Genomic DNA, 9,236 nt, shown 5'->3' with positions numbered 1-9,236 from the left:
GGCGGGGCTGGCGCTGCCACCGCCGCAGTGTCCGGGAGGGGGAGCGCGGCCGCCACGCCCCCTGCCGCAGCCAGCCCGCCGCCCGGCGGGAGAGACGGGGGTGGCAGCTTCCGAGCGCCGCCCGGACGTCGCCACTTGCAGGCCCGGCCGGCGGACCCCTCCAGAGACTCCCCTGCTCCACTACCAACAGAAAGGGAGACCGGCGCCCTCGGGACTGAGGCACCGGCCGACCTTCTTCACCCACGTCCTTGAGGATATCAGCTTTAGTCTCCCTGGGAGGAGTCCCCTCCCCCCCCGCCCGACGCCCCTTGTTTCCTTCCTCTGTCACTGTGGGACAGTGGTTCCTGTCACTCCTCTGTGGGGAAGGCTCACTAACCGTGCTTCCACAAACCTAACAGCAGCTGCATTCAGAAACGGCAGAGGAAAACGGGGGGAGCGCGAGAACAGAGAACACCCCTTGTCAGTGCTAAAGGAGCCATGGCTGAAGGTTTAGAGAATGCTAGAACCAGCTCTGTCGCTAATCAGATTCATTCATTCGCTTCTTCATTCAACAAATGTTAACCGAAGCCTATTATGTGTTAGGCCGCTGTTCTAGGCACTGATGAAACATCTGTAAATAAAAACAGACTCTGTCCCCCCAAAACAACCCTGCCTTCATGAACACTGTGTTCTAGAGGAGCAGATGTATGATCCAGACAGCACTCTTAATCTAAATCTCAGTGTATGAATGTGTCAAATGTAGATTTAAAACGTCAGCCCTGCCCCTCTGGCATGTTTAATATGATGATGCGATTACAACTATAAGTAAGAAGAGTCTGTGAAGAATACGAAGAGTGATACAAGTATAATGAATAGAAAGTACAGAAAATGTTAACTTCGAAATGTCACCACTTAAAAAAATTGCCTCTTAAATACTTCTGAAAGTAAAATGACCAACGGAGAAAACAGACAATTCCTTACCGTGGAATCTTCAAATCAGAGAACAATCCTTTATTGTAGGAGAGGAAAAATGCAACTTAGAATGGCTTCAAACGTTTCTATCAAGTACTGACTGCCAAGGTGTTTTGATGGTCAGCCAAGATGGTGCAGAATGGCTTGTATGTTTTCAACAGTGCTGATGAAACAGCAATTGTAATTTGTTTTGTTACTGAAATCAGCCAAGGAAGCATAGAACCATAGAACATTAGAGTTGATTTCTGAGGAATTTGGTACAATTCCCTCAATTTTCAGATAGAAAAAGAGACCCAATGATGGGAGGCTATAAAGATTAGAAACTGTAACAGAGTAAGATCTGAAACCCTGGCCTCCAAAGTCACACTCCATGTCTGTGTATATTAATTACTTCCCTCTACCTAGCTTTATGCCATGTCCCTGTGACACTTGCAGTGAGGTTGGAAGTATCAAAGCATGCCCAAGAAGCAGGGAGGCTGAAAGAGTTAGGGTTCTTCCTCAGAGCCTGGTCTGATGGGGAAGAAGAAGGTTTTAGGAGACTATGAAATGATACATAGTATATTGATGGAAGGGAGGAGTAAGAATTCTGCTGGTGTTAGCAGTTGACATTCAAGACCTGGCATGTGGCTGCAGATACTCATTGAGAGTATCTCTTCCATCCTGTATAGACCAATTACTGTTTCTCAGTTCCTGTTAGCTCTGTGCTATTTGACACAAGAACCAAGTTCCAGAAGGAAAATGCTCCTGCTACCTTCCTTCACTTCAGGCAGAATTTCCAAGTCTGAATCAACTCTGAGCCTAGACAAATGCAGATCAGGCAATGAACACAGTACTGCCTATCCTCACTCTTTGCAAACAAAAATATGGTTTAGATTTCTCAAGCTTTATAGTTAGTCTTGAAATTAGGTATTGCAAGTCCTATAGTCTTCTTTTTTTTTAATTGGGGAATTGGGGGAGGGGAACAGTGTTGGGGAATTGGGGAGGGGGACCAGCCAAGTTTTTGTTCTTCAATCTTAGTTGTAGAGGGCGCCAGTCGTGGCCTCTAAGCTCAAGGTGCTGTGTTACAATCCTAGCTGCAGGTGGGCGTAGCCACCATCCCATGCGGGAGTCAAACCAGCAGCCTTGTTAAGAGTGCATGCCCTATCCACTGAGCCATCCGGACGGCAGCTCAGCTCAAGGTGCTGAGTTCAGTCTTAGTTGCGAGCGGCATCGCCCACTGTCAAACAGACAGTCTTGTTGTTAGGAACACGTGCTCTCACCAGCTGAGCCATCCTGCCACCTGTTGGCAGCTCAGCAGCTGCTCAACTCAGGCGCAAAGTCAGTGGCCCATGTGGGAATCGAACCAGTGGCCCTGTTGCTCAGAGCTTGCACTCTTAAGCTAACTCTTAACCAACTGAGCCACTCGGCTGGCCCTTCTTCTTTTTTAAAAAATCCTCTTGAATTATCTAGTCCTTCGCATTTCCACATAAATTTTGGTGCCAACTTGTTCATTTCTATAAAAATAATGCTGTTTTTTAATTAAAATTGTGCTGAGTTCATACATCAATTTTTGGCAGAATTGCCATTAGCCTATTAAGCCTTCCGGTCTGTGAGCATAGTATAGATTTCTACGTATTTAGGCCTTTTTGAGATTTTTTAAAAATATAATTAACAAGCTTTATTTCCCAGAGCAGTAAAACTGAATAAAAACTACTGAGTTCCCAATATATTCCCTTTCCCTCTGCCCACGGTTTCCCCTGCTATTAACATTTTTTGCATGGATGTGGCACATTTGTTACCATTGACTAATGAATATCTAGATATTATTATTAATAATGTCCGTAGTTTACTTTAAGGCTCATTCTTGGTGTTGTAGTTTTGCAGATTTTGCCAATGCATACTGTCCTGTATCTACCACTATAGTATTATACAGAATAGTTTTATTGCCTGAAAAATCCCCTGTGCTCTACTTATTCCTCCCTCCTTTTTTTCTCCTCCCTGTTCTGATGTCCTATAGTTGGTATCATATATATAGTAGGTAGCCTTTTCAAACTGGCTTCTTTCACTTAGCAGTAAGCATTTAAGATTTCTTCTTTTCATGCTTGATAGCACATTTCTTTTTATCACTGAATAATATTCCACTATATAAAGGTACCAGTTTATTTATCCTAATTCACCTATTGAAGGATATTTTGATTGCTTTGAAATTTGGCAATTATGAATAAAACTACCACAAACATTCAAATTCAGGTTTTTGTGTCGACATATGTTTTTAACTCATTTAGGTAAATACCTAGGGACACTATTGCTGGGTTGTACGGTAGACTATGTTTAGCTTTGTAAGATACTGACAAACTGTCTTCCAAAGTGGTTGTACATTTCCACCAATAACGAATGAAAATTTCTGTTGCTCCACATCATCAAGAGCATTTGGTGTTGTCAGTGTTTCAGATTTTAGCCTTCCTGATAGGTATATAATTGTACTTCATTGCTGTTTTAATTTGCAATTCCCTAATGACATATGATTTTGAACTTTTTTTTTAATCCTTGTTTGTTACCTGTGTATCTTCTTGGTGAAGTGTTCTATCCAGATCTTTGGCCCATTTTTAAAACTTGAATTATTTTCTTATTGTCAAGTTTTTGTGTTCTTTGTATATTTTGGATATAAGTCCTTTATCAAATATATGTTTTGCAAATATTTTCTCTAGCCTATGGATCATCTTTTCACTCTTTTAAAAGTGTCTTTCACAAAGCAAAACTTCTTAATTTTAATGAAGACCAACTTATTAATTTTTCTTCCATGGGTTATGCTTTTGGTGTGGTACTTAAAAATTCATTGTCAAAGGAGGAAGTAAAATTGTCATTATATGCAGATGACATGATACTATATATAGAGGACCCCAAAGACTCCACCAAAAAGCTATTGGAACTAACAGACAAATTCAATAAGGTAGCAGGATACAAAATCAATACTCAGAAATCAGTTGCATTTGTATATACCAATAATAAACTATCGGAAGGAGAAATTAAGAAAACAATTCTGTTTACAATCGCTTCAAGAACTATAAAATACTTAGGAATAAATTTAACCAAAGAAGTAAAATACCTGTACTCTGAAAATTATAAGATACTGAAGAAAGAAATAAAAGAAGATACAAACAAATGGGAAAACATTCCATGCTCATGGATAGGAAGAATTAATATAGTTAAAATGTCCATATTGCCTAAAGCAATATATAGATTCAATACAATTCTTATCAAACTACCTAGGGCATTTTTCACAGAAGTAGAAAATATAATCCTAAAATTTATATGGAACGAAAAAAGACCCCAAATAGCCACGGCAATCCTGAGAAATAAGAACAAAGTTGGGGGGATCACACTTCCAGACGTTAGAACATACTACAAGGCCACAGTAATCAAAACAGTATGGTACTGGCATAAAAATAGGCATATAGATCAATGGAACAGAATAGACAGCCCAGAATTAAATCCAGGCATATATGGGCAGTTAGTCTATGACAAGGGAAGGAAGAATTTACATTGGGGTAAAGATAGCCTATTTAATAAATGGTGCTGGGAAAATTGGACTGACACATGCAAAAAAACGAAACTGGACAACCTCCTTATGCCATATACAAGAACAAACTCAAAATGGATTAAAGACTTAAATATAAGACCTGAGACCATAAAACTCATAGAAGAAAATATAGGGTTTAAATTTGCAGACATTACCCTGAGCAATGTTTTTACTGATACATCCCCATAGGCAAGAGAAGTAAAAGAAAAGTAAACATATGGGATTACATCAAACTTAAAAGTTTTTTCACAACAAAAGAAACCATCAATACAACAAAAAGGAAGCCTACTGAATGGGAGAAGATATTTGTCAATGATATATCTGATAAGGGGTTAATAGCCAAAATATATAAAATGCTCATGCAACTCAACACCAAAAAACAAACAACCCAATTAAAAAATGGGCAGAGGATATGAAGAGACATTTCTCCAAAGAGGAGATACAGATGGCCAAAAGGCATATGAAAAAATGTTCAACCTCACTTAGCATTAGGGAAATGCAAATAAAAACCACAATGAGATACCACCTCTCCCCGGTCAGAATGGCTATCATCAGTAAATCAACAAACAACAAATGCTGGTGAGGCTGTGGGGAAAAGGGAACCCTGGTGCACTGGTGGTGGAACTGCAGACTGGTGCAGCCACTATGGAAATCAGTATGGAGTATCTCAAAAAACTGGAACTGTAACTACCTTATGACCCAGCAATTCCACTCTTAGGTATTTATCCAAAAAACCCCAAGACATTAATCTGAAAAAATACATGCACCCCTATGTTCATTGTGGTGCTGTTCACAATAGCTAAGACTTGGAAACAACCGAAATGCCCATCGGTAGACGACCGGATTAAGAAACTTTGGTACATTTACACAATGGAGTATTACTCAGCTATAAAGAAGAAGGAAATAGTACCATTTGGAACAATACGGATGGACCTAGACAACATTATGCTAAGTGAAATAAGTCAGTCAGAGAAAGACAAATACCATATGATCTCACTTATACTTGGATTCTAAAAAACTGAATAAATGAGAAATGTAAACAGAAATAGTCTCAGAGACACAGAGGAAAAATTGAGGGTTGCTAGTTGGGAGGGGGTGGGTATGAAGGAGAAGGGGAAGGGATGAGACAATACAAATTGGTAACTACAATATGGCCTCAGGGATAGAAAAGACAGTCTGGGGACTATAATCAATAATGTTGTAAATATTTCTTAAGGGCCAGATGGACTCATGTGTTGTTAGGGAGACCACTTCGTAGTCGGTGTAGAGGCCTGACCACCGCACTGTATTTCTGAAGCTGATGTTGAATAATATTGTATGTCAACTATAATTATATATACATATAGTCACGGAGTAGAGAGTGGGAATAGAGTCAATGGACTTGTAATAGATAAGCATGATATCGGGGGTAAGAGGGCAGTAGATGGGGGAGGGGGGTTGTTACTATGTGAGGGTGAAAAGGATAACTATTGCATTGTTCTGTACACCTGAAACTAACAATAAAAAAATTAAAAAAAAATTCATTGTCATACCCAAGGTTACTAGGATATTCTTTTGTTCTTTTAAAGTACAATAGTTTTATGTTTTACATTTAGTTCTGTCTTGCTCATTCAGGCTGCTATGACCAAATACCATAACTGGATAGCTTATAAACAACAAACATTTATTTCTCAGTTTAGGAGGCTGGGAAGTCTAAGAGCATGACATGAACAGATTCAATATCTGGTGAGAGCCTGCTTCCTTACACATGGCCTGTATCGTGTCCTCACATGGTGGAAGGGGCAACAGAGCTTTCACTGGCCTCTTTCATAAGAGCACAACCCCTTTCATAAAGGTTTCACCTTCATGACCTAAGCACCTCTCCAAAACCTCACCTTTTGATACCATCTAATTGACAATCGGGTTTCAACATATGAATTTTGGGGGACACAAATATTCAATCTATAGCAATGTCTATCATTCATTTTGAGTTAATTTTTGTGAAGGGTACACAGTCCAGTGTCTAGATTCTTTTTTTTTTTTTTTGGCATGTGGATGTCTAGTTTTTTCAGCACATTTGTTGGAAAGACTATCTTTTTTCCATTGGATTGTTTTCGCTTCTTCATCAAAGATCAGTTGACTATATATGTATAAGTCTATTTTTGGGCTCCCTATGCTTTTCCACTGGCCTATTTGTCTGTTGTTCTGTCAGTGCTACATTGTCTTAATTATTGTAGCTTTATAGTAAGTCTTGACGTTAGGTAGTGTCAATCTTCCAATTTTGTTCTTCTCCTTTAATACTGCATTGACTATTCTGGGACTCTTTCCTTTCCATACAAACTTTAGGATAAGTTTGTCCATATTCATAAAGTAAATTGCTGGAATTTTGATTGAGATTACATGAATTTGTAGATCAAATTGGGAAGAACTAACATCTTGACAATATTGAATTTTTCTATCCATGTATTTATATCTTTTAAAGTTTTATTCATGAGAGTTTTTTTAGTTTTTCTCATATAGATCTTACACATAATTTGTTAGCTTTGTACCTAAGTATTTCATTTTTTTGGTGCTAATGTAAATGGTATGCTTTTAATTTCAAATTCCAGCTACCTGTTGCTTTGTATAAGAAAGAAATTGACTTTAGTATGTTAACCTTGTATTCTGCCACATAGCTATAATCTGTTATTAGTGCCAGGCAAAATTTCTTTTTATCTATCCTTTGAAATTTTCTATATACACAATCATGTCACCTGAAAACAAAGAGTTTTATTTCTACCCTCCCAATCTGTATACCTTTTATTTCTTTTTCTTGTCTTATTGCATTAGCTAGGACTTTGAACATGATTGATGAGAGGGGACATCCTTTCCTTGTTCTCAACCTTAGGGGAAAGCATCTAATTTCTCAGCATTAAATATGGTATTAAATGTGGGTTATAAGTAGATGTTCATTATCAAGTCAAGGAAGTTCCCCTCTATTCTTAGCTTGCTGAGAGTTAGAATCATGAATGGAGGGTTGATTTTATCAAGTAATTTTTCTGCATCTATTGATATAATCATATGATTTTTCTCCTTTATCCTCTTGATGAATATTAAAATTGATTGATTTTTTTTAAATGTTGAAACAGTGTTGAATGCCTGGAATAAATTTCACTTGGTCATGGTGTATAATTATTTTTATACATCATGGATTCAATTAGCTAATTTTTGTTGAATAGTTTTGCATTTTTGTTCATGAGTGATATCACCTGTAGTTTTTCATTTCTTACAATTTCATTCTCTGGTTTTGGTATTAAAGTTGTGCTGTCCTCAAACAATGAGCTCAGTTAGGAAGTGTTCCCTCCGCTTCTGTTTTCTGGAACAGATTGTATAAAATGGGTGTCATCTGTTTTTTAAATATTTGGTAGAATTCACCAGTGAAACCATCTGAGCCTGTTGCTTTTTGTTTTGGAAGATTTAATTATTTGTTCAATAAATTTAATAGATACAGGCCCATTCAGCTTGTTTGTTTCTCCCATGTGAGTTTTGGTAGATTGTGTCTTTTAAGAAAGTGGCCCATCTTGTCTATGTTATCAAATATGTGGGCATAGAGTTGTTTATAATATCCTTTTATTTCCTTTTAATATCCATGGGATCAATAGTGATGGTATCACTTCCATTTCTAATATTAATAATTTTTATATTCCCTCTTTTTCTTTGTTAGTATGGCTAGGGGTTTATAAATTTTATTGATTTACTCAAAGAACAACTTTGAATTATGTTGATTTTCTCAATATTTTCCTGTGTACAATTTTATTGCTTTCTTCACTGTTTTTTATTATTAATATATGCACTCAGTATTATAAATTTTCCTTTAATTATTGTTTTTTCTGCATCTCACAAATTTCATAGGTAACATTTGCATTTTTATTTACTTCAAAATATTTTGAAAGTTTTCCTGAGACATTTCTTTGACCAATGAATTATTTTTGTTTGCTGTTTAATCTACAAATATTTGGGGTTTTTCCAGTGACCTTTCTGTTAAAATTTCTAGTTTAATTCCTTGGTGGTCTGGTAGCATATACATATGATCAAGTTTTAGTTGTTGTTTTAAATTTCTTTCCTACTGATTTTTTGTTAGCTTGTTCTATTAGTTTCTAAGGGCTGTGTGTTAGAATCTCCCAATGTGATCATCTAATTCTTTTAATTCTGCCATCTTTTGCTTTACACATTTGAGGCTATACTAAACACATTATGAATGATCATACATTTTTGGTGGATGGGTTATTTTATAATTATGAAACATTCCTCTTTTTTGTAATAATGTTCTAAAACCTATTTTGTCTCATATTAGTACACCTCCATGAACTTTCTTTTGGCTGGTGTTCACACGGCATGACCTTTTCCATTCTCTTTCTTTTAGTCTTTTTATGTTCTGTTAAGTCATGAGTAATTTGTATACAACATGGAGTTGAGTTTTTGTTCTTTTTCCAGTCTGACAATTTTAATTTCTTTTGTCTGTTTCCATTTACCATAATTCATTTATTTTGAGCTTTAAAATCTACCACCTTATTATTTATGTTATATTTTTCCAAATTGCTTTTGCTTCCTTCGTTTATTTATTCCCTTTACATGGATTAATCAACTATTTTTTTTTAATTTAATTTATTTATTTATTGTTAGTTTCAGGTGTACAGAACAATGCAATAGTTACCCTTTTCACCCTCACAAAGTAACAACCCCCCACCCCCCATCCACTGCCCTCCCA

This window comes from Hipposideros armiger, unplaced genomic scaffold, assembly GCF_001890085.2.
Source record: "Hipposideros armiger isolate ML-2016 unplaced genomic scaffold, ASM189008v1 scaffold_268, whole genome shotgun sequence".
NCBI lineage: Eukaryota > Metazoa > Chordata > Mammalia > Chiroptera > Hipposideridae > Hipposideros > Hipposideros armiger.
The sequence above is the reverse complement of the archived record's forward strand: the minus strand, read 5'-3'. Positions refer to the sequence as shown.